The sequence below is a fragment of the Oxyura jamaicensis genome, chromosome 1, assembly GCF_011077185.1.
Source record: "Oxyura jamaicensis isolate SHBP4307 breed ruddy duck chromosome 1, BPBGC_Ojam_1.0, whole genome shotgun sequence".
Taxonomy (NCBI): domain Eukaryota; kingdom Metazoa; phylum Chordata; class Aves; order Anseriformes; family Anatidae; genus Oxyura; species Oxyura jamaicensis.
In genome coordinates, this window is record NC_048893.1 from 34422016 (window position 1) to 34448356 (window position 26341).

The 26341-nt window shown below is 36.5% G+C and overlaps 1 protein-coding gene across 7 annotated transcripts in view; it reads right to left on the bottom strand.

Moving 5' to 3' along the window:
* TAFA2 (TAFA chemokine like family member 2) overlaps positions 1-26341 on the bottom strand; it is a 198946-nt gene that overhangs the window by 62220 nt on the left and 110385 nt on the right. The gene's annotated exons all lie outside the window — the stretch shown is intronic.

The following is a 26341-nucleotide window of genomic DNA, read 5'->3' on the forward strand; positions in this document are numbered from 1 at the left end:
TTGAGTTACTGCACCTAGAGAAATTGCACACAGCTACCTTCAGTGATGTTGTCATTGTGACAGTAAGCTACTGTGGTGGTTCAAGTACATGGTAACATGGCTTATTTCTCAGTAACCCCCTTCAAAGACAAAATACCTCTCCACCTGCCAAGAAGACAAGTTCAAGAACATAGGCTCTAGTGCTTAAGGATTACAGCTCTGCAGAGAGTGGCAAGAGGTATAATAATGAAACCTTCTCTCACTTTTCATTCTTTGTAGGAGAGCCCTAGGGAGCTGGCTAAAAAACAGCTCTGCATGATGGTCACGTTTCTGCTGATAAGTCAATAGAACAATAATGCCTATTCCACATCACTTATACTAGCAAAGGTGCAAACTGGATCACTTGAACAAAATTTTGCTGTTTTATAATGCCTGGAGTTAGGCTGCCTTCTCCTAAGGAAAAAAAATAAAAAATAAAAAATAATAAAAAAAATCATTGCTTCAGTATGATTGCATATGTGTCTCCCATTATATTCCTAAGAAGTTTGGAAGAATTTTAAAATATGCTTTTTGCTCTGTTCATGTACAACAATATCTTGGGCAATGACAAGCTCTGTGAAAGGCAGACTGCTGTAGTGCAGAAATAACTAGTAGCCTGTTCAAAGTCCCAAAACTCTTTTTAATCCTTCAAAGCAATTCCTTTCCTCTGAGCAAATTGCTTTCTAAAAAAACACTACATGCTGTTGAGGCAAGCTGCAACACCCCACAACCCATCTCATGGCTCCCAGACTCATAACCAGACCACTTCTCCCAAAACTGTCTACCTTGCTCTCCAAGAGATTGATACAATCTTGTTAAATGTTGATGAGATTCCACACCAGGCTATGTACAACAATACATTACGACTCAAATTAACAACCCACTGAGGAGCATTCCAAACCCCTTTAAATCTGAATTCAGAGCAAATACAGCTCAGCATCCTTTGACAGAAGTCACACTTCTATAGCGTGTTTCCCAGAAGATCAGATACCACATTTATCAAGGAAAAAGAGAGAGATGAATGCATAAACAAGTGCTGTATCTAGGATTGTGGATGTGCTCGTGAAAGCCTGACTGATTAATAATCACAGTGGAGGTCACAGTGGGCTGTGAACCACACCAAGTTCTGCCTTCTTGCACTGATTCCAGTGCCTTAATAGTGTAAACTACATATTCATCATCACCTCCAGGTTTATGAAGCACCCAAAGCTAAAGGGAAATATATTATTTGTCACTGTAAATAAGAACAAAAAAGATTAAACTGGAATTCACATTCAGCATATTTTCTTCCACAGCTATCACTGTGAACAGAATATGAATTAACTCTTTCACTCCCTCATTCTCTTACTGCAACTGTTACAATGCTGGTGCCAAGTCATCTCTCATTAAAATCAAATTTTTCTTCCTCACCTACCGAGCCCTACCCAAAACCCTGTGGGACTTGCACCATTAAGCAAAGCTGACTCTAATACAGTCGCTTCCTGTACTCTCTGCTGATGCAGGATTCACTTGCTATGCTGTGAGGCTAGCAGAAAATGTACAGCAGTAAATGTAAATACACAATGAAAAACAGTAGCAGTAGGAGCAAAAAGAGAAAACTAACCTATCTGCTTGGGAACAACAGCCCCTCAGGGCAAGCGGAAGAGTGAGGATACAAACCTCTTCCCACTGCCCAGCATACCAACAGGGAGTAAACCAGCAATGAATCTAGCAGAGGCTGTTCTGCAAAGCAAAGGAAGGTTTCAACTTCGATGCAGCAAACCTGGGCTGGTTTCCCAGTTCTGAGAAAAAGCAGGCAAGCAGATAACAAGGAGAGACTACTGAGCATACCTATTCTCAGTATCTCCATGTATGCATTACCGCACGAACTCAGAAACTGTGATGTTGGTTATTTTTTGTGGATTTGCAAAGCAGCCTAAGATGTACCACTGAGAAGACAGTGGAACAAGGCAGTATTTGGCGTCATCTTTGAAACATAAATATTAGCCCCTTGCAACCCTGCTCCATGTCAAGTAAGTGGATCCAGGAAATAAAATTCAAGTCTATTGCTGTACCATTATTACACTAACATAACAGGCTGTGTTAAATAGAACAAATGAGGACTGAAATGAGGTCTATTTTTCCAAGAGGTGATTCAGAGCTGCACAAACTATAGCTGTTAACCTGAATAGTTTTCTCTGTGAGACATTTTTCTCTCCTATTTTCCTTTCTTTCTGCAGAACCTCTCTCTCACCGTGATCCTTACAGCACTCAGTAGTGCCATAAAAGATAGAGGTGAACAAAGCTGGGAACAGCCATGTTATAGGAGATGTTTACATTTGAAAATCAGTTTTACACAAAAAATACAATCTTTATGTGTAACAAAAATTTCCTTCCATCTCTAGCCCTAAAATATTGGAAATAAGCCCAATGAATTCTCAGAGCTTTCACCTGGACAAGAAAATAAAAGGCTTATTTATTTGAGTTCATTTTCAATGTGCTGAGAGGCAAGGAAAAAGAAAGATACGCCCTTTTGTGGTTGATCCCAGGAATACACTCAAAATAAACAAATAAACGTCACCAGCACAATTCAAACCTGTTTGACTTGAGTGTGAGATGATTGTGCTGTGACCAGCTCTTCACCAATACCATAACACAATGAATAAAATTCAAAGAATTTGCTACTTTTTGCTCCAGAACATTCATTTCCCCTGATGTACACATTGGACCATCATCAGTCTGGTATCATAGACTGTTTTGGCAATAAATGATGAAAAATTAAAATTAAAATTAAATAAATAATAAAATAAATAAAATAAAATAAAATAAAATAAAATAAAATAAAGTAAAATAAAATAAAATAAATAAAATAAATAATAAAATAAAATAAAATAAAATAAAATAAAATAAAATAAAATAAAATAAATAAAATAAAATAAAAAAGGTTTAAAATTGCAGGATTTTTTCTCAGGAAGAAACCACATCTGATGTCTAATGCTATGGAGAAGCTTTGCAGATCACCATGTCAGCAGAAACCCTTCTGCTCAGCCTTTGTGGTCCACCAGATGCCAACTGTAAACACACTAATAGGCTGCACAGGCTGCCCTCATCACTGCTCCATCTCACTGTCAGCCCCCTCCCAACAGCAGATGTGGACAACCTATTTGGCTATGCTAAAACTACTGTGAGCAGATATATATTTTCAATATCCACTGCAGCAATGAAGCTTCCATAACCTTTTGAATTTCTACTTTCCTCCTTCTTTGCATCTGGGCTTGAGATCAGCCACCTTGCCAATGGTTCAGAAATAGAGGAGAATAACATGGAAGTTGCCTTACATTGTATGGCCAATGCTAAACTGCCTTGCATTCCTATTTTAAGTGAAAATAGGAATTATCAGGAAATAATTACATTACCTCATGTAATTTTTATTGTTGAGGAGGGAAAAATGTAAGAAAATAATAGCTTTCATTCTTCCCCTTAGAGCTTGTATACAAATAAAACTTTCATCTGTTTCCTAAGAGTAACAGCAATTTTCTGTTTCTCCTTTTGTTTCTCTTCTTTACAAGCATCAGATTCTGTGAAGCTTTTCAGAATTCATTCATTCTTGTTTTACATATGCTGAAACTTTCAGTGTCAGTGAGATCCATTTGTCTTCTGCAAACACATATACCCTTTGAATGCAAGTGTTCATAAAGAGAAGTGTAAGCCTATTTCTCTACTGAATCCTGATAAAATGCTTGAAACAAAAACTTGATAGAAAATTAGCCCCACATTCTCTCACTTTTCTTTTTACAACAAATATTTTATTTTCTACTTCAGAGAAACCCTAAATTAGTAGAAATCACTTCTGACCCCACGTCTCTCCTACAGAAATAATGCAGCCATTTAAATTATGTTCAGTGCTGTGTTGAATCTTACATTATTTATTAGCTGTATGAGTTTCATCACCCCACGCAATGCAGGTATTTGCAGCTTTATTTAGCCTTTCCTGTGTAAGCTAATGCAGATTTAAAAATGCCCCTCTAGTGGATAAGGTCACTTTGTAAAAGTAACACTGATGTGACCCCTATGTGTTTGCATATATATAAATTCCCTCTATGACATTCCTGTCATGTTTGCTCAGTGAACAAGTAATTTGCCACTCTCATTACTTCAGGTACAAGGTAGCTTGTGAAAATCAATCTTCTTTCTGCTTCATACATCACAGCCTGTAACAGATACAAAGTGCATTCTGATTCTGAAATGAAGCTGGCGGAAGAATTACAGACCCATTCTCATAAGCTACTGTGTTAGATCTAGGTGGGTAAGAAAAGAAAGAGAAGAGGTGGTTGGCTTAGTAATGTATGCAAGTCTTAGATGGGAGTCAGACATGAATTCTCTGTATACAAAGCAGAAGTGGTAGGTTGTGGTTGTTTGTTTTTGTTTGTTTTCAAAAAGTTATTATTTACTAGTGTGAATCCTTTAGTGGGATCCACAGGATCCTATCTGTAGGATAATTAGCACTAGGGATCTTAGGCCTGCTATTGAGTAATATTCAGAAATAGTTAAAGCATTGCTGGCAGATCAGTACAGGTAACATTGTCACTGTTACTTTCAGCTGAAATGTAGTAGAAGCTTATTGAAGAATTTTAGGCTAAAGGCATAAGAAGGGTTTTTGAAAGGTAGGACTTAAGACACTGAGGCAAATGAATTCTTTGCAAAAGCAGATAAGCATATGATTGACATACATGCCCATACTTAACTTTTATTTTAATCTCTGTGACTTAAGCACATACTTATATTTAAGCACCTACTTTTCCAAGCTGAGATAGATGCACGAGTATTTTTGAAGAAGTATTTACAGAGTGAACTTTGTAAGAAGACAGTTTGAACAGTTTGAAGAAAGGAAAATATCTCAAGTATCTGAAAAATAACAAGTTATAGAATATATGAAAATACACAATAAATAAATAGTTTTTTACACACTTCAATTACTTTCCCATTAGCTGGAACTTTGGAGACAGACATTACACATGCTTATAGTATCTCACAGCACTTGGATGTTAACTTTACATATATATATGGTTTCCAAAATCTGATAAGCATGGGTACTTAAACTGCCAGAGTTATAAAATGCTGTAGCCACCTAGATGTGAACTGCCACAGCTAAAACCCCTATGTATCTTACAGACATTATAGGGGAAAATTTTCTTCCAAATGGGTATGTATGGTTGTGATGATATTACCTTGAAAATTCTTGTTACTGATGAATGGTCTTCCCTCTAAAGGTTATCAATGTTAATATCACTAGCTTTCAGATTAACAACAATTCTTTGTAGACACAATTGACTGCAGTTTTCACCTTCATTAATTTTCAGATGCAAGACCTAACTGAAAGCAATAAAGAAAACAAAGAAAGAACAAGAAATGTACCGTCCTCCTATGCAGCTTCAACTCAAACCATACAGATATATTGAGCTGTATATATATATTACATTTCTGTCTTTGTCATTTCATCAGGACAAGCAAAACTTCTATGTATTTATGAGAATAAAAGTATAAAATTAACAGTAATAATCTAGCACTAGACCTGCACTTTCCATTCATTGTGCTTTTTTGCGCCTAACATATACAAAATACTTAAACATCCGAAATATTCTAACATCTTTAATCTGCCTAGTGATGATCTACACACTTGTGAAATAAGTTCTCACAGTTAAGTGTTCAGTATCAGAAGGTACTTAGGCTCCAATTCTCATCATTTTCTCTGATATTATTATGCCACTTTAAGCTCTTTCTCTCCCAGTTTCTGGGCTTAAGGGGCTTTAAGTTGTAGACGGTATTATCTATTCACTTAATCATCCAGGCAGTAGTATTTGCTTATATCTTACATGTGATCCTTTTGTAGATGGTTATTTAAATTTTCTTTATTCATATCTTATTAACCAATAAAAAGTTTAAATTAAAAAAAAAAAAAAAAGATAGGAGTTCAATAGGCTTTGAACAAAATGTCTCACTGAGGCCTGAATTGTAAAGTATACCGTGATTTCATAAGGGCAGTGGCAGAGATAAGCCTCCAAATCTATCAAGGCAGAGAAAGCATCAAATATTTGTGGAGAATGGCAACTAAAGTGCCCATATTTAAAAGCAACACGGAAATGATCTGGGCAAGCCTAAGCCTATTAGTCTGACCTCTTCAGTTTGCAAGACCTTAGAACAGGCTTTGAAGAAAAATATAAATTAAAGCCAGAGAAGTAAATAGAATATGGGATAAAATGCAGCAGTGCTAGCAATGGTAGATTGTGCCAGACAAGCCTGACAGCTTTTTTGATAAGGTAACTGATTTCCTAGACAAAGAAATAAAGTAGGTATAATTTGTCTAGATTTGGATGAAACACCTTCTCCAGTGTCACTCTGGAAGTTACACAGTAAACTGGAGACTCTGTGGATTACTTTAAGAATTGAAAGGTGGATCCAGTGTGATAACAGCAAGTAATACTGAAAGGGGGTATCAGAGATTAATGACATTTCTGATATATGTTGGGAATTCATCATTTGAAACAACTCATATAAAAAACAATTAGTTTGTTTTAGTTTATTACGATCAAGGTGACATGAGGTGATTGTTGTACTGGGTCTGGCTGGGATGGAGTTAAGTTCCCCTGCAGCAGCCCATATAGTAGCCACCTACTATAGTGCTCACCCTTGTAACTAGAACAGCATTGATATCACACCAGTGTTTTGTCTGTTGCTGAGCTGTGCTGGCATGGCATCAGCATGGCATGGCATCCCTCCAAAGCCCCCAGAGCCAGCAGGCTGGGGTAGAGCAAGAAGTGGGGAGAAGACGTAACCAGGGCAGCTGACCTAAATCAATCGAGATATTCCATACCATCTGATGTCACACTTAGTAATAAGAGGTGAGAAAGGGGAAGGAAGGGGGGGCTCTCGTTATGAAGACGTCTGTCTTCCCAAACAGTCACTACCTGTATCGAGGCCCTGCTTCCCAGGAATGGCTGAACAACATTAATTGGTGGGAAGTTGAGAGTGATTTTATTTCTCTCTCTCTGTGCTTCTGTACAGCCTTTGTTTTTTCTCTCTTCCTTTTCCCTTTAATTAAATTATCCTTATCTCAAATCACAACCCATTAGCCTTTTTTTTTTTTCTTTCCAGTATACTTTCCTCTCCTCTTCTTCAGAGGAAAAAGAGGAGCAAGAGAGAAGTTGTGGTAGAGTCCAACAGGGTAAAACCACTACAAGTCAAAAAGACAAATCTTACAAATTATTAAATTTTATGATTCTAATAAAGATATTGATGGGTTAACATGCATTTTCTTAAACTATCACCCAGATTTATCTATATAATTCTAGCCAACCATCTTGTTGAAAGAAAAACTGAACCTGCAAAACATATGAGGACAGTCTTCTAGGATGATCAAAGAAATGAAGACTCTAACCCAGCAGGAGATTAAAAGAGCCTGGTTTGTGCAGCAAAGCAAAGGAGCAAAGCAAGGGCTGAAGGGAAACAGAGAGACTGAGTAAAGAAAATAAACACAATGAGAGCAAAAAAAATATCTATAAGAAATTGATTAAATAGTAACTTGTCAGCAGGAAGGATCAGAACACTCAGCTCAGTGATTCAGGAAGCCGCTTCCAGTCTTATTTCTACATCAATACCATGATCCCTTTTTTGTATGTTAGTACAGGAAGTCAAGTGCTATTGTTCTTTCATGAAGAAAGCAATAAGCCAGTTCTTTCCAAGTGTGTTAGTGCAGTGTTTTTTTTCCAAGTCATTTCTCTCTTCTCAAAGAACACGTCACAGAATTTCTGTCTATGATATCTTATGTGAGAACCAACATGAGACTCCTCACTAATACCTTAACCCATGTTGACTTCCATAAAAAAATATATATATTAAAATGTCAAATACAGATCTTAAGCTCCACTTTCAAAACTTCTTGGACTTTTTTTGATGAGCTTTTTTTTTTTTTATGGACTTTTTTTTAATTGTTCTGCATCACTGTTTTCCTCTGGAATTATTATTTTTAATACTTGCTTGTATCTGCAACCATACCAGCTTTGTAACTGAATTCACTGAAGTAAGGCCATGCTGATGAACATCTGATTAAGATGAATATCCCTCCTTTTATTTTTCAACATTATCAAAGTGTAACTGAACTCTCTGTTTCATAAGATTTAAGTCGACCCATTTACAGTAATTGTATTGGAAGACTATTCAGTACTAAAATTGTTTTTTGACTAACTTCATTAAATTAATGTAGTACTGTTGAATATGGGTGATCATTCCATGATTAACACTCCCTAACTTTCTTTAGAACTCATTTTCTTTTCCATCACTCTTGCTTTAAATTGAAAATCTTATTATCCTCATTTTTTTAACTCTGACATCATCAAAACATAAAACTGGCAAGCAGCACAATTATGAAGATATGAAGGTGTCTTATTTTCTTCAAGAGTCCAAATGTAAAAAACAAAAGCTATATGATTTCAAGAATTAATTAAGCATTTTAAGATTAAAAAAATAATATTTTAGTCCAAAATTAAAAGCATTTTACAATTGTGAATACATTTTAAATTTAAGTTGTTATTAAATCAATCTAAAGAGAATACCACCCTAAATTTAGTACGTTTTAAGCAATATTGGATGACTGTTTCTGGGATTTTTGCATGTATATAAGAGTATGGATGAAGTACCATGACTATGTTACAAAATCTTGACAGACTGAAGTTTAGTGTGTCCACAGGCCCATTCAGTTTCTATTGCATGACTTCCCTGCTGAAGATTAAATTTTGTTGTTAGTTGTTGTTTCCAAAGTATTATTCTGGTAAATAATATTGTGACAGATCTCTGCACATGAACAGGGAAGCAAGAGTCAGACTAAGTTCTCCCCTGCTATTTTCACGGCAGTTACATCTGTCAGTAGGCACAGTAGCACTTCTGGCAAACAGTAGGCATGTCTGAACCTCATCTATGTTTTATTTCTGCCTTCTATGCATTTTGGGTCACACTTTAAGGTAAGGGTTGAAGGGTAAGTAAAAAACGACAGGTTGCTCAAATCACAGAAACATAAACCTCTTATACAGTGACCAAATAGCTCTAAGAGCTCACATAATACACTAGGAAGAACTAGAAGAGCTGCTGACTAGGAGCAAAAGTAGTTGAAACATAGTTGGAACACATTTCCTTGCTCTTTTAATGTCAAGTCCTAACACATGCTCATTCATCTGGAACTCGATGATCTTTACAGTCCCTTCCAACCCAAGCCATTCTATGATATGTTCTATGATATGACCAGGCCACTTTAGGTACCACTTCCATGGAAAACAGATCATGCCAAAATTAGGCCAGGTTCTTCCCAGATATCCCATGGATCTTGTACGCAAAGCAAGTCTCTGTGACTTGGAGTGAATGCATAGGCAAACATGAGAGATGATAAAGAAAATAAGCTAGGATGCACAAACAGCATTCAGATGGGAAGTGGAACATAAAATCCAGCAGCTAATCCAGAAAATGTACCTTGTATTCTGCAAATGTATGCCCACATATGCACACAAGGACAACCTGTGTTCTTAAATTACTGATAGAGAATATGGCAACTTTTCTGTCTGTGCACAGGGTTTTATCAAATATTAGGTATTTTGGCCCTGGCATGCTATCATACACTATAATTACTAATACTGTCTTGAGAATCATGCTATACACCACACAATTTTACAGTCTCCTTTCAGTATCTATTTACTAATCAGTGTTCTGAAATAGTGAGAAAAATATTAATAACCAGTTCATGCTGAAAAAAAAGTCAGAGTATTCCTGTTATGGCTTGCTAGGAATAGATTCAAGTCAGGTCAGGATTTGCATAATGATGCCTAAAGTATATAAATGGCACCCAGTCTTCCTTGAAAAATCCAATTCATTTACCAGCCTCTTTTCAAACACCCTCTCTTGAAGGGTACCAACAGCTATATAAGAAACATATTGACTGTATAGTACTGAGTTTCATCCAGGGAAGTGTACCTCCAGAAACAAAGCACTCACTTTGTCATGTATTATGACAGCTTTGCAGTGGCATTTTAAGATGGCCAGGAGCTCATTAAAAGCCAGACACAAACCATGCTTCCTAAATGGAATGGAATGGAATGGAATGGAATGGAATAGTTCAGTTGGAAAGGATCTTCAAAAATCATCTAGTCCAACTGCCCGAATACTTCAGGATTAATCAAAAGTTAAAGTAGATTAAGTGTATTATCCAAATGTCTCTTGAACATTTGCAAGCATGAGGCATCATTCACCTCTCTAAGAAGCCTCTTCCAGTGTTTGATCATCCTCACAATAAAAAATTTGTTCCTAATATCCAGTCTGAACTTTCCTTTGCACAGCTTTGTGCCATTCCTGCATGTCCTGTCATTGGTTACAAGGGAAAAGAGATCAGCACATCCTTCTCTATTCCTCACACACACACCCCACCCCAACCCTGGCCCCTCCCCCCCTTTGGGAAGCTGTAGAAAGTTCTTAACTTCCTATTCTGCAAGCTAGACAACCAAGAATCTTTAGCTTCTCCTCATGGCACCTACCTTCCAGCCCTTTTACCAGCTCTCCTCCAGATGCATTCAAGTATCTTAATATTATTTTTATATTGTGGAGACCAGAACTGTACACAATATTCAAGTTGGGGCCACACCAATGCTAAGTGAATCGCCTCTTTTTACAGGCTGACTATACTGTGTTTAATGCATTCCAAATCATGGTTTGCTCTCCAAGCTGCCAGGCCACACTTCTGGCTCATGTTGAGACTGCTGTTGACCAGCACCCCACCACCCCTTTCTGCAGAGCTGCTCTCCAGCCACTTGTCTCCTGGTCTGTACCTGTGTCTGGCATTACTCCACCCCAAGTGCAGAACCTGCCATTTTGAACTTTGTTGAACTTTGTGCTGTTGATAATTGCCCAATGTTCCAATGTATCAAGATCCCTCTGCAAGGCCTCTCACCCCTCCAGGGAATCAATAGCACCTCCTCATTTAGTGTCAACAGTAAACTTGCTAATGATGCCCTCCAGCCCTAGAATTGACCCTTAGAGTACACCCCAAGACTGTTGAGAGGGGTCCAGGTATAACATCCACTAACTCCCTCAGTACTCTGGGGTGAATCCCATCTAGGTGGACTTAAAAATGTTCAGCTTGTATAACTGGTCACTTTCAATTTTGGTGACCAGAAATGGAAAGTTGCTGCTCCTCCAGTCATGATCCTCCAAATCGTAGGATCAGGCAGTCCAAGACTGCCAAGTTAAAAACTGAGGCAAAAAAAAAGGCATTAAATGCCTCTCTGCCTTTTCCTTATCCCTACTTGTAAAGTGACCATCTACATTAAGCATCCATCAAATGTTTTCCTTAGATCTTCTGTTATATTTGAAAAAGCTTTTTCTGTTTGAGTCACTGGCCAATGCCAACTCAAGTTGAGCTTTGACTTTTCTTTTTTCCGCCCTACAAATGCTAACTCTGTGTCTATTACAGATGTCTGTACTCAGCTTCTTGCTGTGTGATTTACAGCTTGGGTTTTGCAGGTGAAAAACAACAGTAGAGTGAATGACACAACAAATCAATAAATACAGTTTTCAATTCCTCTACTGTCCTGGATCAGAGATTGCATAAGTGCAGTGGGGTGCATTTATGTTAGCAGTTTGGACCTGGACTGCACTTTTCAGACAAATTTCCCAATTCTCTCCATTTGCTATGATCTGGTTCACATCATGGAATCTGAACCAATGTGAAGGACATGAAATAAATTCTCTATAAATGAAATTAATGATGAGATCGAGGAGTGCGCCTAATACACTACAACTCCTCAAGAGTGTTCAGTTCAGGGGACAAGTTAGTTGAAAACAACTGTCTTTTCCAATAAATGTATATAAATTGGACTTTGTACTCTAAGAAAAAACAGATGCTGTTTCAGGTCTACAGAATCACTTCTATAAGAATAAGCTATTTGCTAATGTAGACACAGTCTTATAGTCTGATAAGAAAGGAGATTATTATTATTATTATTTTATGCTTGGATAAAATGCACTTATGGTTGTGATTAATCTTAAAAGCATTTCCAGATCCTCAGCACACCTCAACACTGTGTTGAGAGGGACTTGTTTGTGTCACTCAGGAGGCCCTTAAACAAGTTCTGAACTGCATTTTAGTGCCATTAGTCCTACCATGACATTAGACCAAAGAGAAGGACTGCTTGGATCCTCAGGGAACAGCTACCTGCAGTGCATCCCCCTCATTTAGAGCACTGACTACAGAATAAATTACTTCAAATTACTCAGTGAATTGTTCCTATTTTATAAAACAGCACATCTCTTGTTTTTCAATGAAGAAAATTGTGCTTTGCTATCTTTTTTCACTCTGAGTACTACCTAATCTAAAAGAAACTCTACTGTCAAAGAAAAGTACAACTCATTATAAAACTGTCAAAATGGATACTTTACTGGCTCCATACCTGCCATTCCCAGATATTAGACTGTTGACAGTATTTCCCTGAGTCTGTTAATCACACTATCAATAAGCACCACACTGTTAAGATACATGGGTGGACCTTTTTAGATGTACAGTAAATGACTGTTAAAAAAAAATAAATAAAATAAAAAAAAAAATAAAAAAAATCTGGCTGGAAATGGGACTGGCCCCAACTAGGGAGGACCTGCCCTGCCCACCCCATGGGGACCCCCCTAAGTCCCTTGGCCCACAGGGAGCCACTAGCTTTGTGGTCCTTAGCAGACAGGATTTGACTTAACCAAGTCCAACTACAATTCAGCTTGCTTTATCCAAAAAAATAAAAGTCATATTCATAATTAGATTGAAATTCTTTTACTCCTTCCTAGCCATCTAAACTATTCTTATATTAGAACTTTATTAGAGTAAATTAAATCTAAATCAGGAATGTGTTGTTTTTGTTTTTTTTCCCTAATACAGCCTTGGCCAAGGAAATCCTCAGATGTTACCATATTTACAACAGGATTAACTGTTTCTCACAAACTCCACATTTGCAATCTTATTCATGCTCAGTGGAACAAATATATTATTTACTTTCATTTGTATTTCATTATTAAAGAATGTTATGTCATTATACTTTCATAATAATTTTATAACACCACCAAAGTCAGACATAAGATTGTTTAGGATTCTGTACATTTTGTTTCAAAAGAAGGTGTACAGCCAGCATTTGTAGCATTGATGATTAAAGGGAGCTATTTTTTATATTTTCAGTCTTCATTTTAAAGTAATTAATTTGTACTGCCTAGGAACAAAGCCAAATAATGCCTATTCTGCTGTCAGTAACAATCTAAATTTGCTAACACAAAAGCACCTGCAGTCCACTACAATTCTTTTGCTGCTGCCTTAAAAAGGATTTCTATGTTTCTTCTACACTAAGAGAGGGAATAGTTCTCTAAATGTACAAGACTTGAAGACTCTCTTTAAGTAACAATGATAATTGAATAGTACAATATGGGAACAGCCATGAATGAAAAACAGCATGAAATTATACAAACTTCCGAAGATAAATGATAAGATGGAAAGGTTTATAAGGTTGCCATTATGAAACCAAGGTTTAATTTTAATGAGGGAGCATTAAAATTTTCTAGAGCACAGGTATAATTCTGTATATCCAATAACTAAAAAGAAAAAAGAAAAAAGAAAAAAAGAAGAAGAAGAAGAAGAAAAAAAAAAAAAGATATAATATTCCCCTTTTGTTTCAGTCACAGTTATAGATAGTGTAAAGCAATCACCACCAAAATAAATTATTGTTTGCCAGACTTGCAGGAAACTATATCCATCACACTGAGTTCATTATATGTTGTTACAATTTTGTAAATTCAGAACTTTCATAACTCAAAGAGAAACAAAGCACAATCTAGGCTAACCCGTATTTCCTTCTGAATCAGTTAATTCTCTCTTTTTCATTTCAAGAGCTATCTACCTTGCATTTCTGACAATCCTTGTTAATGAAAGGTGAAAACTTAAAACACTGATGCAGTAAAGGATGTTAGCTATTTGTATGCTGTTTGTATATTCCTCCTTGCATAATTTGCAGTTGCAATTGCTAACGATTCCCTATTTCAGTAACCAAACACAGTTTTCCCTAGTTTGTTTTTTTTTATGTCCTTTGATATTTGTTTTTTCCCTGAAAGTTCCAAGAGTCCAATGATTAGATAGCAACTGCAATTTTAATTATCTTTTGTAGATGCAAAGAAAATGTTATTTCTAAAGGTTTCAAAACAAAAGGGTCTATTTTCTTGTATTAAAGGTTTGAGAATTTAAGAAAGATGAACCTAAATTTCTGCACAATCAAATTTGTCAAGTATGACCAAATTTTGGGTTTGGAAACAATGAGTGGAGGTTATATAGTTGTTTTTTGCTTCTTTATTCAAATTTTCTACAGACGCAGAATGAAAATTTATTCTGAATAGCTACATTAACTATGATGAATTCACTTTTATCACTATTGTTCATATCCAATTAATATAAATGCCCAACTGGGAATAGAAAGAATTTGTATAAAACAAGTCACAAATTCAGGAGAGAGGAATTATCCCCTCATTTCCCTATGTAAGTTGTGAACTTCCTTAGAGGAAGGTGGAATTAAAATTTAAGGTCAAGATGGCTTAGCCCACAGGAGAATTCAAAAATGCTGTCAAAGCTATGAAAAGTATTTAATTCAGAAATACATACCTTTTTAGAAAGCCACTAAGATAAATGGATTAGTCAAAAGACTGGAAAATAAAATTTTATTAAATTAGACAATTTCCTTCACCTCTCCTGTTTTGTTATTTTTTAATAGATGGTAAAAATTACTCATGTTTGCTAGAATCACAGAAATGCATGTACTAGTTTCACCATCAAAACCAAATGCTATTAAAACTCAGTATCATGTGGATGGCAGGAATGGGGATGAATTCCCATGGGCATGCTTCTGGAGAAAGAAGAGCCACAAAATTTTACGGTTACTGTTTTCAGGTATTTTCAGTTGTACCTGGGATGTTTTTTTTTATGCTCATCCTAATATACTGTATTTGAAGCAATTCAAGCTTCCTCAATAGAACAAATAAGACCAAATACTAATTGAAAGAAAAGTGTCTAAAGGACACTTCTTTGCACAATATACAAGACCAGTATCATTATCTAGTTGTATGTGTTCATTGTATTTCACCTAATTTATAAGAGAACTGATGAAACTACGTCGTGTGCCATGACCTGAAAGTTTACTGGTCATCTCAAACTATTCTTCATCTCATTAAATACAAGATGTGCAAAACATATACATGTACAAACTATGGGATGTAGTGGGAAAGCAACTCAGCCTAACATGTATTGTTTCCATAAATATAAAGTGCAGTGTACTCTCAGGCAGACTAAGCTCATCAAATATCAATTCTTTCTCAGTTATAATGAAGACCTTTTACATGGAACAAAAGACAAATGGGACATTTTCATGATCATTGTAATTCAGAAATACTCACCTCAATGAAGCATGAAAAGGAGATTCCACACCAAAAGAAAGTTTGTCTCTGGGTCTCAGTGGTTTTTTTTGTTTGTTTGTTTGTTTTTCCTATTTTGTTCCTCTAAATACAGTTGTTGACAAATATTATTTTAAAAATGAAAATGTTATGTAAATGTTATGTTTTATTATTTTTCTATTCTAGTTTGTCTGATTCCTAGAGGTATATATGCTTTAACGATCTCAAAATTAGGGGATGAAATTAAAGATGAACCCACACTAAAACTTGAGATCAAAGAACCACAATGTCTTAGCAAAGCTCAAAACCAGAAGAGAACCTTAATCCAAACTAACTAAAAATAAAAGCCTAACTCTTGTTTTCAGCATATGAAATGCATTAAAAGAGGGGTAGAATTTATTTTTTTTTCTAGCAGGAGGAAAATTCTGTGGCTTGAACACTTCCAGGGATGGGGCATCCACAACTTCTCTGGGCAACATGTTCCAGTGCTTCACCACCCTCATAGTATAGAACTTCTTCCTAATATCTAATCTGAATCTACCCTATTTTTTTAGTTTAAAAACCATTAGTCCTTGTCCTATCACTACATTCCCTGACAGAAAATCCCTCTCCTGCTTTCCTGTAGGCCCCCCTTAGGTACTGGAAGGCCAATCTAAGGTCTCCCTAGAGCCTTCCCTTCTGTAAGCTGAACAACCCTAACTCCCTCAGCCTCATAGGAAAGGTGTCCCCTCTACTTTACTTGTCCCCTTCTACTCTGCATGTGAGGCAGAGTAGATACTTGGAGTACTGCGTACAGGTCTGGAGCCCCCAGTATAAGAGGTATGTTGATCTGTTAGAGTTGGTCCAGAGAAGAGCCACGAAGATGATCAAGGGGCTGGGGCACCTCTCTTTTGAAGAAAGGCTGAAAGAGCTGGGTTGTTCAGCCTAAAGAAGAGAAGGTTCTAGAGTGCCCTCATTGTGGCTTTTCAGTACTTAAAGGAGATGTATAAAAAAGATGGAGAGCAACTCTTTGCTCAATAAGGTAATTACAGGATAGGGGGCTTGGAACTACATTATCTGTAAGGTCCCTTCTAACTCAAGCCATTCTATGATTCTGTGATCTGTCAAATCCATATCTCTCCAATTTAGAGACAAGGATACCATGGGGGATGGTGTCAAATGCTTTTTACAAGTCCAGGCAGTTAATGTCAGTTGCTCTTCCCTCATCCACCAATGCTGTAACCCCTTCATAGAAGGCCACCAGATTTGTCAGGCACAATCTGCCTTTAGTGAAGTCATGATGGCTGTCACCAATCACCTCTTTATTTTCCGTGTGCTTTAGCATAGTTTCCAGGAGGATCTGCTCCATGATCTCGCCAGGCACAGAGGTGAGACTGTAGTTCCCTGGGTCCTCCTTTTTGTTCCTTTTTAAAAAAGGGGGTTATGTTTCCCTTCTTCCAGTCAGTGAGAACTTCACTGGACTGTGATGACTTCTCAGATATGATGGATAATGGTTTAGCAACTGCAACCACCAGTTGTCTCATGACCCATGGGTGTATCTCATCGAGTTCCATGGACTTGTGCACCTTTAGTTTCCTTTGCTGGACTCAAACTTGATCTACATTGGCCAGTCCATCATTCTCCCAGTCCCTGCTTTTGCCTTCTAGGGCTTGGGCTATGTGGTTAGAGTTCTTGCCCGTGAAGACTGAGGCAAAAAAGTCAGTGAGAATCACATCCTTCTCCATATCCCAGGTAACCACGTCTCCTCTTTCCCTCTGGAGAGGGCTCACAATTTCCCGAATCTTCCTTTTATCACTGATATACCTGTAGAATCCTTTCTTGTTGCAGTTATGGAGAAATGAATAAAATCCCTTTGAGATAACAATGAAAGTTGTAAATAATTGGAGAAAAAGCCCTCATCCTTTATCATGATACCTTTATCTTGGTCCAACCAGGGAGCTCCATGATGAATCTGTCTTGCAGGTTTCTTTATCTGTCCTACTTATACTTGCCCTACTTTCTTTTTTCAGCTCTTCTGTGGGACAAAACTACTGGCCACAGATAAGCATAGTTATTGTCACTGTATCTGGATGTGTGTGAAGGAAGAGGATGGGACATACCCATTCCATGCCAGCACTGGATAGCACTGAAAAAAAAATCCACTGCATAAATGTGATCTCTCAGAAGGTAACCCAAATCCTCTAGGATCTAGCTGCTAATTTTTGACCAGTCTATCTTAAACAGTGGAAGGTACTATACACTTGTGAATCTAGTCCCTGTTAAATCTCATAGGCAGTTTCCCCCTTTTTTGCAGAATTTTAGAGTATCTATAGAAAAAAGTATTAGTTGGCTACAGCTAAAGCCAAGTTTGGATATAGATACAATTTAAAAGTCAAAGCACAGCATACTTTAAGCACTAAGAATAGGTGTTATAACTACATTGTAAATATATATATAGTATGAAAAATATATTTAACTATACATTCAATAATGCATGCCAAGAAATGAAAGTATCAGAACGATTAAAAAGGATTCAAATTGGCATTCCCAGAAGTACTATTTTTCTATCAGTAGAAGAATCAGTAGAAAGCAACTGCCACCTCATAGCTCATCAGAAGAAAGATGCACCTAGCTATATTCATCAGAAATATACTACTCCAAAATGTCATTATAACCCAAGAATCAAGGAAATAATTTACCTCTCTATTTATGAGTCTATGATGTATCTATTGTGCTGTGTAATGCTGATTTCAAATCCACTCAGTCTCTCTGCAAACTTTCATTCTTGAAAACTATTCAGTGTGATTACAAAAAGCATTTAGGTTTTTAAAGACTGTTACATTAAAGAAAGAGAGAAACAACTTTAAAACTCACTATATTTCTTATCCCTATAGCATTTCCTCAGTAGAATGAAATAAAAGATCTATGCTTTTTTTTTTTTTTAATGCAAATTTTTCAAAAGTGATTAGGTGATTAGACTTACTAAACAGAAATCTGAGCCACACACATCTACCTACACTCTCAAAAGCACCCACTACTTCAATACCATCACAGAATCACAGTGTCAAAAAATATCCCAAGCTGGAAGGGAATCACAAGGATCATCAAGTCCAACTCCTGGATCCACACAGGTCCACCAAAAATCAAACCTATGCACAAACTCAAAACTCAAATATGTCTGAGAGCTGTGTCCAAAGGTTTTTTGAACTCCTTCAGGCTTGGTGTCATGACCACATCCCTGGGGAGCCTGTTCCAGTGCACGACCACCCTCTTGGTGAAGAATGTTTTCCTAATATCCAGTCTGAACATCCCCAGACATAGCCTCATGCTATCTACTCAGGTCCTATTGCTTTCACCAGAAAGAAGAGGTCAGCACCTGCCCCTCCTTTCCTCCTCATAAGGAAGCTGCAGGCCACTCTGATGTCTCCCCTCAGTCACCTCTTCTGTAGCCTGAACATGCAAAGTGACTTCTCATACGTCTTCTCTAGACCCTTCACCATCTTTGTTGCCCACTTTTGATACTCTCTAATAGTTTCATATCCTTCTTATATTGTGGTGTCCAAAACTACACACAGAACTCAAGATTAGGTCACATCAGCATAAAGAATGACAATTTTTCCCTTGATGCACCCCAAGAACCTTTTGGCTGACAATGCAGAATAGCTCAGAATTTATGAACATCCTAACCAGGATGGAGTAGAATGCTAATCCTGTTTCCACCACAATATCTACCAGGTAGTACAGGAGATGAAGTAGATCAGAGTTTTTTTTAAGAACTTAAAGAGTTCTCATTAACTAGATATCCCATTCATGTATTTTACATCTTTAATGTAAATCTCTGATGACCACACAACACAGAATTCTGGTATCTCTCACATTAAAGTTTTCAATGTACACAAAGCCTTTGGCTATAGACAGGAAAAATGTACTTTTGAGACAAAATACTGGAACTTCACAATTTGAAGAAAAAAGCATTCAATTCTATGAAACTTCATTTCTCTATGAAAAACACATAAATGCTGTCAATATGTTTTAAATTAATCAGAACTTTTCAACTTTTCTGCAAATACTTTGACTTATTCTTGCTTTTAAATTTTGTTCTATATATGCGTTGAGCAAGGAGAGAGACAATATTTAAGATATATCTCGGGATGTGCCATAACAGTCAATGAATATGATTCTTATTTCTCAGAAAGTTTATCTAGATATTCTGTAGAGAAAACAGTTTGGGGAGAAGTAGTCTGGGTTTGGGAAACTGAATCACTGCTTTTGATTGTGTCATTGAGTGTCAGAGTAGTATTAACATAAATTAAAAACATACCCAATGACAAGAAGCCTGTCAATTTTTTGTGAAAATTACTGAGTTTTAACATTTCATGAGATGAAAAAAATACTGTTCAGAAGGCTGCAGAGAACCTTCACATTGTTGGTTTGAAATAAGTACTGATATTATTTGCAAGTTTGTTTTCATGAGATCAGGTCATTCATCAAAGATTGGTAAAGATTTAATTGATTTTTTTGACGTCTTCCTGTGCATGGTATATCAAACAACATGGAAGCACTCTCTTTAAAAACTTCATTTTTTAATTTCATTTCAAAAATTTCATTTTTTTTCTTTAAAGTAAGTTGATAGCATGTTCATGAATATGCAATTAGATGTACTTATATTGTATTTAGCTTGGCTAAAGTGAAGTGACAAACCAAGAGTAATCACAAGAACACTGAATGAAGAAATCATTTCTAACTAAAGAAATGAGATCTGGTGCCAATCATGTGCAAATATAATTTTTTTTCCAACTCCAGTGAGAAAATGCAAATAATCTCTTAAGTGCAGGATAGATTATGAGGGGACATTTTTAGTTCAGTAGTTGACACACTTAACTATATTGTGAAATAACATTTTGACTGCAAAAACTGCCACTCTCTCCCAGCCAAGTCATGGTCATGGATTTAATCTCTGTGCTACATCAGAATTTGTTAAACTAGAGTGAATGTAGAATGAGGACTGTGCACCCATCCAGCACTCCTCCAGAGACTCTAGAAGCATATTTCAAGGGCTGAACATCCAGAAGAAAAGTCATGTTCAACAACAGAGTCCTCCAAGGGACATTAGGCCATGAAGGTCACATCACCAGAAAGGATAAGCGGCTTGAAGTCATGGGAACACCTTCAGGCAAAATGGTTCAGAATATTCAAGCACATGTCACTGAGCTGAGCTATGTTCTAGTACCCTTTGCCCTATTAAACACAGCAATTAGACATTATCCAGGAAAGAAGTGTTTGTGGAAGGCATTTGGAAACAGCCTGCAAGCACACTGCTGGAAATACAGCTGCAGTCTCAGCCATGTAGTCTGTAGTCTGCTCTTCCCGTAGAGCCAACATAGTTTTACCAACATAAACTGGGATTTGTCTGTTCTAACCAAAATCTTTACAGATTGGGTATCTAAGAAAGTACTTTTTTCTTATAGTTAATGGAGGGGAGAAGACGTTCAGAAGCTTGTTCATTGCAGCTTGACACGTGTTTAAGGTCTGCTGAATAACACCTGCAATTGCTAGCTTCTCTCCATTGATTATAAATGGAATTAAAGAAATTAGTATGGGCAGACATCTGCCTTTTAGAGGTCCACAGCTAGAGAGAAGCCCATTTGCTGAGTCCTTATTCCTTATGCCAACTACTAAAAAGTATTTGTTTGAGAGCACTATGTTCACTGTATTCTTCTGCTATACATAGAGTTCTTCAGTGAAATAATCTTCATAGAATACCTCAACGCACTGATTCTGGAAACTGAACAACCCAGTGAGTGTTAGATGGCAGCCTAGTCCTCGACACCATTTTCCAGGATAACTGAAGTCCTGACATATCCTTAAAAGGTTTGGTAGCTTTCCTTAGCAAGGAAGACTAAGGTAAGTAAGGAGTAGAAATTATATTTCACACAGTGAAAGATTTCATTGTTCCAAGAGTTTGAGCACTAAGTCTACTATGCCTCTACACAGATCTCAACTTGTAACAATTCAGAGAGCTGCTGCAATTTCTGCAGTTTTTCCTCTCATCTTTTTAGAGACAGAAAAATGAAGTCTAAATAAAACAGCACATACTACACAGCCTTAAATATTTTACAGCTTTTTAAAGACTTCAAATAAGAAATTTGCTTTTCCAGTCTGAACTTAATTCCTGTTGCTCTAAAATTCCTCACTAAAAATATATTTCAATGAGGGTGTTTGTTTTAAGAGTATCAAGAGTTTTGTTTTTACCTGGTAACCAGATGGCAGCTCTTTCTCTCAGGATTTGTTGTTATTTAACTAGATTTTAGTTGTTGTTGCTAATAGATATGGCAGACATTTTATCTTGCTACTACTATATTTTAGCATATTTAATTGCCAAATTTACAAGAAACGATCCAGTGCTTTTCCCAAGCAGATGGTAGTTGTTGTTTTTAACACTGTAGTGAGATTTCTTTTCCAAAATGCTTGCATAGCTTTTTTAAGTCTAATCTCAGTTCAGTACACACATAAAAGATCAGTTCATAAGCATGAATGGAGTTAAGGGCCAAATATGCAAAACATTGAGCACTCTAGCCCAGATGTCTGCACTGGAACAATTTCTTGTACCTAAAACTCAGCATATGTTCCAATACTTGTGGAACTAGGACTGCTGCTTGTGTTCCTGGGAGGCATGAGGTCTTAATGATAATTGTACCCATTTTGGACTTTATTATTTACCTTTCGTTATACATATCTTTTGCTATTAGTTTTAAATATGGGTAATTTACAGCAATCTATCTCAAAATATATATGTATAATAAAAAAATCATTTTTACATGAATTCTACTTCAAATCCCAACCTAAATGTTTGGGTACTGCAAAATGAAGTAACCTAAAACAATGATGAAAAAAAAAAATTACATAAAGTCTTTTTTTTTTTCTTTTACCTTAGCAGATGAGAGATATGAAAAACCCTATTAGGTGACAACAATCAGAAGTATGGTCCAAATATCTCTTAGCAGTCTCTGAAGTTTAAATCTGGATCTGAACCCAAACACCATGCCTCACCAATTGTTAATGGCTGTGAAGTAATATTTTAGAATAACTTGTGTGTTAAAAAAAAGTAAGAAACAAAGGAAGAAAGGGAAGAAGGAAGGACTAGGACTAGGACTAAGACTAGGACTAGGACTAGGACTAGGGACAAGACAAAGCAATCTGTCTTTCCCTAACCCCAGAGCTCTCAGACCTCTGTCCCCCTCGCAAAGCAAGCTCCTGCCACCCCACTGAGGCATGGGCAGCCTTTGGCAAAGGCCACCTCAGAAGCCCACAAGGTGCACTTGCTTGAAAACAATTGCTAGAAGCAACATGCCCTGGCAACAACCTCTTAAACCTCCTCTTACCTTGAAGGGCCTGGCCCACATATTTTATATGAAAAAGTATTATAAACAATTGTTTCACTTAAATATAACCTCATTCACACAGAAGTCTTATAAAAATATCCTTTGGTTGTTAATATGTCACTGGTATTTGCAATGAGTTTGCAGTATTTTTGACACTGTCAGTCTATGGCTTCTGCACCACCCAGCACAGCACTAAACTCTAATATATAGATGCCCAGAGAAATTAACAAGAAATATAACAAATACTATTGAAGTAACATGAAATCTTACCATCAAATGAGCTATCTAAATAACAGGTCACTAATATTAACTGGGATCTTTAATTATTGGGAAAATGTTACCCATTTGTATAGAGAAAGTCTAATTCTTTACACAGTCACACAAAGACTAAGAGAGAATAAATATAATGGATTAATGAATAATATGGGAGGATGAATAATATGCATTATGTTATTATGTTATGGGAAGATAATGATATGCCATTAAATAGATCGGCTATTATGCTTCCTAAATTTCAATAATGTAAAAAAAAAAAAAAAAGGAATAGGGCTAAAAGGAATGAAAGAAATGTAACATTGTTATTTAAAATCTGTGCATAAGGAGTATGCATGTATACCCCTTCACAATTTAATCTGATTAACAAAAAGTAATAATTTTCTGTTCAGGGCTACTTGTGAAAGAAAAGTTTTGGTCTTATTGTATAAAATGTTTTTCAGACTGAAGATAGCTAACAAGTTAGTTATTAGAGAGCTTGCATAATTTTATAACACAAAGTAGAGCTTATCACACATTTAACATCTAGACTGTATTGTAAAGAAATTTTATCCAGTCATTGCTAATTTTGACTGACTGGAACTAAACATGGTGAGAACAAAATGCACAGTCTTTTTCAAATGCAGGAAGAAAGGATATTCTCATTAAAATGATTTACTGATATGACTTAAAACAATTTATTTAATGTTCACCTTTTTATGTAAATATCCTTCAAATGAGAATTTAAAAAGTATAATTTAAAATAGATTTTTTAAAGTATAATGAGATGCTCTGTCAAATGGGAAGACAAATTAAAAGTGCAATTCACACTGCTATAGCAGCATTGCTACCACATAGGTACTAATCTTTTGCACAATGCTCACAGTAAAATGTACTGCAGTCTCCATAGGGCACGTGATTATAGACTTACAGGGAGACGGGGATTTAAATTATTCATCAAGGAGGATTTCATTTGCAGAAAACTTAGTGTGCCACATAAATAACAAAACTGTTAATTCTTGGCCCCTTGCAAATTAACTGCCTGGGAATAGCAATGGTTGTTACCAGGTAGTTTTACCCACAGTTGCAATAGCAATATGCTGTCAAACAGAAAGCTGTGTACTAAAATAATACTAAAGACAGAATAGTCATGCAGCCAATTAAATATTCAGAATGTGTTAGGTCCTGTAAATATAAACAGCCATGCATAATCCTGTCAGAAAATCTGATGAAAGCCAGATTATGGGCACAACTTATAGTCAAGAGAACAATGCAATTTTTGCTATGGCAAGTCTTTACATTTGAGCATCCATTGGGAATAGGATACCAAAATAATTTGCCAGGAAAACACTTGTAGTCTTTAAAACCATCAGGTTTAAATTTCAAGTGATGTGATATGTGCTTTCATCTGCATGTTAACTGCAGAACACTACAAGCTTATTATTTACAAAGTCAAACTCTATTGTCATCTAAGTGGTATTACTAAACTTTGGTACACATGGTACCTCCCCCAGTAACGCAATAGAAGATGGCATCATTTGTAACATGCTGGCTATGTCAACTTTTCAATGAAGCAATACCAGAGGCTGGTTTCTTCTACATCTGTGGGAAGTGACACAGAATTTCCACAGGTGGATTTTAAGAAGTTGTTCCAGAAGCTTCAATGAGGATATTCACCAGTCACGTAGTAAAACCTATAGTTTGGCTAAAGTTTGGCCATTACTACAAAACAGGCTCAGCAAACCAGGGAAAGGACTGTTTTGGTCTCCTTTAAAGTGTCCAAAATGGTTCTTGGGACATGTGGCTGATTCACAACATTTTAGTCCACAAAAAAAAAAAAAAAAATCATAGAATCATAGAATATCCTGAGTTGGAAATGACCCGTAAGGATCATCGAGTCCAACTGCTGGATTCACACAGATCTACCCAAAGATTCTGACCATAATGATTGCAATACAAATGCTAAAAATGACAATATCTTTTCAGGCAACAAACTAGACACCAATAAAGAGAGGACTTCATTTTTTGGATTTTGCTTTTCTTAAGTATTGTCTTTTTTATTTTGCAAAAATATTGAGAAAATCACCAGACATACTAAGAAAGAGATGTATTTTACTCCACAATCATAAGGCTGAGCTTATTCTTTAAACTAGTGAACAGTACTGATTCTGTCTTGAGTAAATCCATGAATGAGTTGCAACCACCAGCAAGTTCTACCAACTGAGACACTCTTTCCAGTAATATAGCCCAGAACCTCGTCCAAGAAGAAAAATGCACTGCAGTAGTCATCCCAGTTTTTAGGCCAGATAATATGAAGTTTTAAAAACACAGCAGATTTTTTGTTATCTAGGAGGGGTTCATTTGCTGTTCTGTTTGTTTTCTTGTTGTTGTTGTTTTCAAGAATGGTATTCAATTAATTTACATTCCCTCTTACTTGGAGACAGAAGCAAAGCAAAACAGCACCCACACAGTAAACAGTCCTGGTTCCTCTATATTTTGTCACAGTGTGTAACACTGACAGATGCAGATGTAGTTTTTATTTCATTTGGGTTTGAGGTGTAAACTAGAGTACTTTTCTTCGTTCACCAGTGTGTATGCATCAGAAATGTTGATTCTGAAATTATTTAGAAAGTACCAATAGTAAATAAGATTCATGGGATTCTCTTTTGCATAATCAGCCTTATAAAACTCCTACTGAAGTTAATCTAACTACATGCACATGAACACAACGGATGCATTTGGCTTCTGATGGACAAAAGCACTGTGTAGGGACACAGTGCTGGTGACCTGAAGCACTCCTCTTATGCTCCCCTCTTTCCAGACTGTTATCCCTTCATTGCTTGGAAACTGTAATTTAGATATCCTTCCAGGAGAGTTCCAGATTGCCAGAGCTTCAGACACATGTAAGAATAAAAGAATGGGATACTTTTATTTAAATACAGTTGGCTCTAAACAGTCTTTCCCTTTTAAATGACACATACTTCCAAATATGTATCTCACTCATGATACCTATAATTTAAAAGTAAAATAGTGAATACCTTGTTCCACTGAAGCAGCACTGTGAGAAAAGATAATTGGTTTTCCTTCAGTCTCATTTGTCTCTCTGGAACTACCAATCCCAATACCTGAGATAGACCATATATTATATGTAGTGGACCAGCCATGCCACTGCTGCTGGACTACTTACGTTACTCAAGTTAATTCATTTAGCATGAGATTAAGTATCTCTACAT